Source organism: Palaemon carinicauda, chromosome 6, assembly GCF_036898095.1.
Source record: "Palaemon carinicauda isolate YSFRI2023 chromosome 6, ASM3689809v2, whole genome shotgun sequence".
Classification (NCBI taxonomy): domain Eukaryota; kingdom Metazoa; phylum Arthropoda; class Malacostraca; order Decapoda; family Palaemonidae; genus Palaemon; species Palaemon carinicauda.
This window is the reverse complement of record NC_090730.1, coordinates 8228621-8237831: the sequence shown is the minus strand read 5'-3', so window position 1 is coordinate 8237831 and position 9211 is coordinate 8228621. Positions and strand designations below refer to the sequence as shown.

Sequence of the window (9211 nt, the reverse complement as noted above, 5' to 3'; positions counted from 1 at the left end):
TGTGAACGCTCTTATCTCCCTCGCAGGCACACACTTCATATCTCACCTTGCATCATTCAAGCACTGATAAAATGAAGTTACTCCAGTGTACCCAGAAGTAACATCTGTTATTATCAATAGCTAATACAGCACTCCAACCCCAGATCTTGGCCAATAGGGCAATCTAACAATCACAAATTTTAGAAGATTATTGTATTTTTCCCACTATACAAACCTGACTCCTTTCATAAGACAAGGAGAAAGGTTGTTGACTGGTCGCATATTCCCAATCTACTACGGTATTCCATTCGTAAGAGTAGACTGTAGAAGCTAGTAAACTTTCTCGGCAACCTTCATGTCACTTCCGTTCCTGCTAGGGGTCAGTTTTGGTAGATCATGAGTGACATCGACAAGGGGGTCTAGAACATTATGTCACTCCCCATAGTGACTAGCATGTATCTAGTAGTAGAAGCTGGAAGAATCATTGAATTCCATGATCTTTTCTGCCTTTTCATCTTCTATCACTCTACTTGAAAGGCCAGGTTGCAGGTGAATGGAAGAAGTGCTGTCCAAATTTTTCTCCGGGGGGAAAGCCTAGAGTAGCCAAAAGGACGCCTAGATCACGCAATTTTTCCTCACCACTTAATAAAGGTGTAATGACAGCCTTGGAATAGTTATCCTTGAAGGGACTAGGCCCTTAAAAGTAACTGATCAATGGAAGATACCCATTTCCAACTTATTCCACTATTACTCCCCTGATGTCATTCCCTCCGTGGGAAACTGGCTGCAGCTCTCGTACCAATGTGTCTCGTAAGGGATGTAAACTCCCTTGACTCGCCTGTCGGGGGAAGTGGGAGGCAATCCTATTCTTTTTCTCTGAATTTAGAATGGTCAATGGGGCATCTGAATGGTGCATTATGAGGATTTTGATCATATCAAATTTATGTACTTCCTCCTACATTACTTGGAGCTTTGACAAGTGCGTTTGCCACACAATCGAACCTCAATAAAGATTAGAGGCTGGCCATGGAAGTCGCATCCATGGCAACAGACTCAGGTGTCAGAACGCCATGCCCTCGTGTTCGAGTCTACATCTGGGTCCCTACCGTCAGCATGGACTCTTTTGGTTCGTTCAAAGAGGGTGCCCGTGAAAACCTCAGGAACTCAGAGTAGGGGGCAGACAAGTGTGAGCATATACTGTATAGTAGTGAGCTAATGTGTGTGCAAACAGGTGATGTGACGCTTGCAAAGAGTACATGCAAACAATTGAAGTGCTACTCCTGTAGGAGTGCACAAGCAAACAGTTGAGGTGGCACGCCTGTAGGAGGGCATGAGCGAAAATGTGAGGCGCTTCTTTAGGGGCACACACGTACATAGTAGAGATCTAATAGGTGTGCATGAACAGGTGAAATGGAGTGCATGTATAATAACTCTCATAGTAGCCGGTGTGACGGTCTGAACGATCCCCCGGTCTCAGAATTCTCCTTAATAATCTGCGCATGCGCGAACATTACCGTTTGCCAGTGTATACGAGGTTGATGTTTTATTTTCCTGTAATGTTAGCGTGCGCAGCTCAACATTACCGCTAGCCAGTACATACGAGCTTGATGTTTTATTTTCATGCGAGCGAAGCGAGCTAATGGCAGAAAAGAATCATTATACAATGTCAAGGAGAATTCTGAGACCGGGGGATCGTTCAGACCGTCACACCAGCTAATCTTGTTGCTTCATGGGGTCATCATATTCTTTGTTTTGGATCAAGGAGTCACTGGGAATCTTGGGCAACATTTTCTACATAAGGAGTTATGTTTATACAACTCCTATCAGTCGGTCTTATAGGACTACTTCATCCATAAAGGGGAAAAGAAGGACAGAGCTCTTTCCTTCCGATCAACAGTGTGGAGGAGTAACTTCTGCTCCTACTGTATCTTCAGTGTGCAACGATGTTTCACTTCTTCAGTTATGATGACATCGTTATCACTAGTCCACACTCGCGAGGGATTAAACAGCACACTGGAATTCTGTTAGGGACTAAACAGAAACAAATGTGTATATTGGCAGGTTACTGTACACAGAAACTGTCAGTCAGCTACAGTAATCGGGAAAATTGCAAAAACTTTATTCTTTAATTTCCCTTGCACATAATGAACGCTAATAGTTATCTAGAAAAAAATTAAAACAGATAGATGGCAGCACTGTAAGATTGTACTCTACAGTGGCTGAAAATAAAATGGCAACTCAGTGTATTGGCTGGGGGGTGGAGCTTCCCATCATCCACCAGTAACTACCACTACCTAGTTATACATATTGACAACCAAGTTCCAGCCAAGCTGAAAACATACAGTACTCCAATTAAAGAACAAGGGTTTGTGTATGAGTAAAAACAATGAAAAATTCATTGATATTAATAGCGTTTGTTTCTGCAGAACTCTAGCTATATTTCACAAATCAGTCATTCACTAGTGAGGTAGCATCCAGTATTGGATGATACGCCATAAGGCTAATCTGCACTTTTCAAAAGCTCATTAATCATAGCTTGCATTTACAAATTTAGCTCATATGGCTCAGCACTGTGGCTGGGGAGGACATTAAGCCCCATTATGCAACTGGTGGGGAAACACACCAGTTCCACTGTGAAGTAGAGGTTTAGTAGGGTTTGACAAAAGGGAATAAAGGAAGCAGGAATGAAGGTAAAGTAGGCTAGAATGTGAGTGTAATCAGGAGCTGAAAGAACGATGCAAAAACCCTTGAATAATGTCCATCAAATGTCCCCTTTGTATTCTTTAACTGAAACTAGACTAGACCATGGAGCTCTTGCCTTATTCAACCAGCTCACCTCTACTCGGATATCTATTAGAGTTTTGGGGTTGCTATGGGCAGTTGAGAAAATTACATAGGCCAAAATTATTCAAGTATCAAGGGCAAAGCTAGTTCATGGGATTAACAACAGACACAATATACTTTAGTCTGAATTCTTGCCTACACTACACTCCAAATCATAATTGGTTAAATCCTTGATATTTGGGCAACTTTAAATTCTGGAGTTTAAGGAGTGTGAGGGGCAAGTGAATAATAACCTACATATATTGTACAGTATGTATACTATATCATTAAATGTATCCATAGAGTACTTAATAAATTTTCTATGACCATTATCAATATTCACAACAGGTTCTATAACACCATATAAATACTTTGCGAGTAAACAATGAAAAAAAATTGAGATTAATATTCAAGATATATTTATCTAACTAACACCTTCTAACATCTACTGTTCAAACCCCAAATATTTTCAGACATCTTGCAATTTCCTCTAACCTAATACTATCTAATTCAACAAGACCTTACTACAGTATCAGACATGTTTTAATAGCAAAAGTAATATTACTCAGAAACCTAATAACTAAAATGCCAAATAAAAAGTGAACACTACAGTATATATACTGTACAAAATTTAAAAACACGAGTAGTTATTCTTTCAGTTGCATGCCTGTGTGTAAAAAACAGGTTTTTATATATAAAGTGTATCACTGGGCTTGTTATTGCTTATAATAGTCTCTTTTTATTTAGGCATGCATGAGAACTTTTTAAACGGTCTAAAGGGGAATAACTTTGTCAAATTCTCTGAGGACCACATCCTAATTTTGCAAGCATTTTAGACTTTATACATGTCTTTTTCCCAATAAAAGACACTACAAATGTACAGCGAGTAATACAGTATCACAAAGCCCTTGGTCACTTTAGGTATGTCAGGAAGAGGTTTGTCCACCAATGGTTAAGAAAATGACATCCTAGATGGGGTACAGAAGTCACATGAGGTTTCAATATCTAAAAGTGGCAGTGTAAGAGATTTACCATTCTGTAGTACATCTTAGCAAAACCCCATCTAAAATAAATATCTACATTGTTGCCAGAACAAGTAAACACCCAAGCCTCATATTCAAACCTAACCTAAACTAGGGTGCTATGCCCTCACTCGTGGGGAAGGCCAAGCTTAAGCTGACCGAGGACACAGCGTCCTAACTCATCTCACATCATATTACCTTTAACTAACAACAAGGTAAGGTAATACCCAATGGACTCGGGTACACTTCAAGGAATATGAGAATTCTGTATCTTTGTATATCAGCAGCCAGTTCCTCCCACATGCATAGAAAATTGACACCAACTAACCTAAACTTACCCTACTAACTTTACCTACAAGACGTGTCCTTAACTACTTGCCTAAGAGGGAGGACTCCCCCCCCCCACACTGCCATATTCTAAGTCAGCCGTCACCATACACACATTCGCCGCTATCATACATATAACGCGAAAATTCTAAACTACCTTATAAATGTGAAACAACCAAAGCTATGCTGATATTAATTATCTTTGAACTATATCTGATACAATCTCAATGGAAAATGGGAGTACAATAGAAAAATAGTTGTGCACAGTAATGGCTATAATACTAGCGTAAATGACAATGAACTACAGTACAAGCCCTGGTTGGGACTGGGACCCTTAGGGTAGGTTGAGAGAAGTTTAGTTATGGTGTATCCCCATTGAAATAGGCAAATGGTTTTTCTCTTAAATGACGTGTGCAAGTACTGAGGCGAATTAAAAAATTGACATACAGTAAAATAATACCCAAATATCTGTATGAGATCACTAAGCAACTTAAAACATACAATACATATAGCCATCAGGAATTATACATCAAGGAGGCCTATTTATACAGAGAACTTGAACATTATTTTCGCTGACAACATATCACAGAATTACAGACACCTCTATGACAACTCTTATATCAACTTTAAATCATAAAATGTTAAACTTGTATAATTTCTTACCTTAAATTTGCATGTTACCGAGGAAACCAACCATGGCAGTGGCACAGAAGAACAGTAAACGATTACACGATTCCAAGTAAAAGTTTAACGTTCAGCATTAGTCTATATAACTTATTTTTCACTATGATCTCTAAATAAAAATAAATGATATAAAGATTATCAATTTGAAATATTAATGGTAATTATATAGATTATCCACTCAAGATTTATGGCTAAATGACAACTGCATTGAACGTACACGAGGAATTGTTATTCGTGTATTGTTTATGTTTTGCTTAGCAAAGTTCCTATCAATCATGGAATCTATGTGTGGATGAGGTCATTGCACTCTGAATATAATTCTCAAAATAAATTAACAACAGTTTTTTGTGTATGGTATGCATATTTTGAATGAGAAATACCAAGCCGTTTCCTGTAATATAGAGTAGCTTAAGAGATTATGAAATAATTTACACAAAATCACCATTCTGCTAATTCCAAAATGTGGATGAGCATTTAGTATAGTACATAGGGCTCATGGGGAGTTATTATTATTATTATTATTATTATTATTATTATTATTATTATTATTATTATTATTATTACTTGCTAAGCTACAATCCTTGTTGGAAAAGCAAAATGCTATAAGCCCAAGGGATCCAACAGGGAAAATAGCACTTTCCGCATCATTCTCTTATCTCTCCTATCTTTCAGATACAGGCACATATATCATCATTATCATTGCAAGTTAGACTATAACCATAATTGGAAAAGTAAGATACTATAACCCCAAAGGCTCCAACAAAGAAAAATACCCCAATGAGGAAAGGAAACAAGGAAATAAATCAACAACAAGAGAAGAATAAACAATAAAAAATAAAATATTTCAAGAACAGTAACATTGAATTAGATCCTTCATATCAAATTTATATAAAAAAACAAGAGGAAGAGCAATAAGAAAGAACACCATGCCCGAGTATACCCCCAACCAAGAGAACTCTAATCCAAGACAGTGGAAGGCAATAGTACAGAGGCTATGGCACTACCCAAGACGAGAGGACAATAGTTTGATTTTGGAGGGTCCTTCTCATAGATGAGCTGCTTACCGTAGCTAAAGAGTCTCTTCTATACTTGCTAAGAAGAAAGTAGTCACTCAACAATTACATTGCAGTAGTTAACGCCTTAAGCGAAGAAGAATTATATATATATATATTTATATATATATATATATATATATATATATATATATATATATATATATATATATATATATATATACAAAGAGAGAGATACACATGCACATTTATATATATATATATATATATATATATATATATATATATATACATATATATATATATATATATATATATATATATATATATATACAAAGAGAGAGATACACATGCACATTTATATATATATATATATATATATATATATATATATATATATATATATATATACATATATATATATATACATATATATATATATATATATATATATATATATATATATATATATATACATATATATACATACATACATACATATATATATATATATATATATATATATATATATATATATATATATATATATATATGTGTGTGTGTGTGTGTGTGTGTGTATGTGTGTGTGTGTGCATGTATGTTTGTCACCACATTTACACGGATTACAGAATCATGAATTCACCCCACATGTGCAGAATACTTCCATATCATTAGCCATTTCATAGACTTACCTACACAGAGGGCTCATCAGCAAAGCACTTTTGAGCCATTCGCCTTTACCTAGTATGCATTTTCACGATTCCTAAATTTGGCCTTTCCAATCCCATACCATTTTCTATTCTCCCTCTCCCCTTTCATCTCAACTCGTTAGAACTGTATGCACTTCTCATCTATCTATCCTCTTCAAATTTTCCATATCTCAAAACAGTAAGACCATTCATTTCACCCATGCCAACTATATGCGCCTACTGTGTGTCTCTGCATTGCTTATATTAAATGCACTATGCATACAATTCATTCCAACAGCTTCAGACTTTATTTTTCTTTCATTTGCTTATGCTATCGATTAAAAACATCAAGCAAGAACTCATAACAAAACAAAATAAATAGTAAAAAACATGATAAATTAGATAGAAATTACAAATATGTATGGTAAAGAAAATTGCCCGTCAGGGGTAATCATAACTAATAATATTAAACTACTTATAGAAACCGACGCTTTGCATGGCAAGCGTTTAAGAGGAACCCTAAACCATAAAAACAAGTTGGCTTTACAATCCTTCGTAAATCTACACTTTGCCTTAACTGTTTCTTTTTAATCTTTTGGAATCACCCTGCTACCTTACTTGCTTTTCCTAATCTGTGACTTATGATTTACAATAATTATAATACCATAAATCTCCACCACCTTGAATTATGATAATGAATAAAGACATATGATAATTAATGAGAGCAACCAGAATATGAGGGATATCCAGATATTTGAATTAGGCCTACACTGATTTACTATTTATGGTATAACAATGATCTGAATGTCTTTCAAAGCTCTTAGCTCTTTGTTTTTTATATGCTTTACCGTCTTCGCCTCAACAAAAGTTGTGAAAACCGATAATTAGAGCAATTTAAAAAAGAAAGAAGTCTGATATTTTACTTCAAAGAATGGCTGAAGCTGAGTTTTAGTCAGATACTTGTTCAATATAGATGATTAGATCTCTCTCTCTCTCTCTCTCTCTCTCTCTCTCTCTCTCTCTCTCTCTCTCTCTCTCTCTCTCTCTCTCTCGCTAATCCTATTTAAATTACCACTAATGATATGCTTTTATTAACATTTTTAGAATATACCTTTTGTGGTCCTTCTTTTGAAGTCTTTGACTTGCTTAACGACTCGCTTAAACCGTTGAAGATTGGTGATCAAACATGAAAATACTTGATATGTTCTTATATACACATAGTTAATACAATTAAATACACATACACACACACACACACACACACACACACACATATATATATATATATATATATATATATATATATATATGTATACAGTATATATATCATATAAACAGTATATACATACATACATATACCAAGGCACTTCCCCCAATTTAGGGGGGTAGCCGATGTGGCGATTTATCACCGGTTTATTCAAAAGAGCCCGATGTACTGGGCCGATCACAATGTCTGAAGGACGAGCTACTCAAAACCATCAGGTGATTAATTAGAATATGGGCATCTTTAACAAATTTTATTACAAAAATAATCTAATACGTAGAAAACATGAAAAAATAAACTTTACTTTACATTCGAGAACATGTGACTGAAAAAAAAACTATGTCCACTTCGGACTCAAAATAACAACAAATTAATTAAGTATTCATAAAGTTACCTCGATAAAACCCTTATCGAGACCCCTAGACGTGCTTTACACAATACCAATGATCCCCTGGCACAAGGATCAACTAAATATCAACAGATAAAAAACATTACTATAACTATCAAAACCTACACGGAAACCGACCTGGGTACAATAGGCGTGGGGAGAGAGAACAATTAGAAGAGACTTACTTCGGTTGGGGACGTTGGATCAAAGAGGACGAGCTATCCTCGCAACCCCCGACGTCACCTTTTTGGCGCAATTTGCCCTGAACCTAAATTTCTACATTGGATTTTTTTAACATGTTACAACAGAATGACTTTATTTTTCCTAATCTTAAATTACCAGCAATTGATTTTATTAGTCTCAGCGCCTTCCTACCAGGTGGTTTCCTTTTTTGGCTCTAAATGTTCACGTCTGGAACTACATTCATTCGCCCGCGAGTTTTTCCTCTCCCTCCAATTTGACGTAGTCGTAGGAGGAGTCAAATGGCGGGAATTTCGATTGATCGGGTCGAAATTCCCGACATCCTCCACGCCCCAAAATAAGGAGCGATGAAACGTCGGTCAATTGGATGGAGTTAGACTCGGGGTGAGGGGAGTGGCTTACTCCGAGACTCTGTTAGGCTCGCTGCGTAGCGCTCCGCAACGACTCGAACAGAGTACGCACAATATACTACAGCAATGTTACCCCGGGGTATAAACACAATCAATAATATACAGTCATATAACAGATCAAAATAGGCAATGGGCCTAGCAATTCTAAAGCACTCGTGTAATACACATAAGGAACAGCAGAAATAAGTGATATGTACACACTTTACAATTCAATTGGCAAGCAATTAGGCCATGGGCCTAAGACAATTCAAGAAATGGTAGAAATGCAATCATAATAAGTCAAGTGCAACGACAATTAGGCAATGGGCCTAAGACAATTCAAGAAATGGTAGAAATGCAATCATAATAAGTCAAGTGCAACGACAATTAGGCAATGGGCCTAAGACAATTCAACAAATGGCAGAAATACAT

General features: G+C 36.3%; 1 protein-coding gene across 2 annotated transcripts in view; it reads right to left on the bottom strand.

Annotated features, from left to right (window-relative positions):
- The window catches only part of LOC137642414 (ankyrin repeat and protein kinase domain-containing protein 1-like), an 82262-nt gene extending 77381 nt beyond the window's left edge, over nt 1–4881 (bottom strand). Inside the window, exon 1 of one of the 2 annotated variants that reach the window (XM_068374965.1) lies at nt 4815–4881. The gene's annotated coding sequence lies outside the window, so the exon portion shown is untranslated. The remainder of the gene's footprint in view (nt 1–4814) is intronic. The other variant, XM_068374963.1, reaches the window with a different exon arrangement.
- Between the last annotated feature and the right edge of the window lie 4330 nt (nt 4882–9211).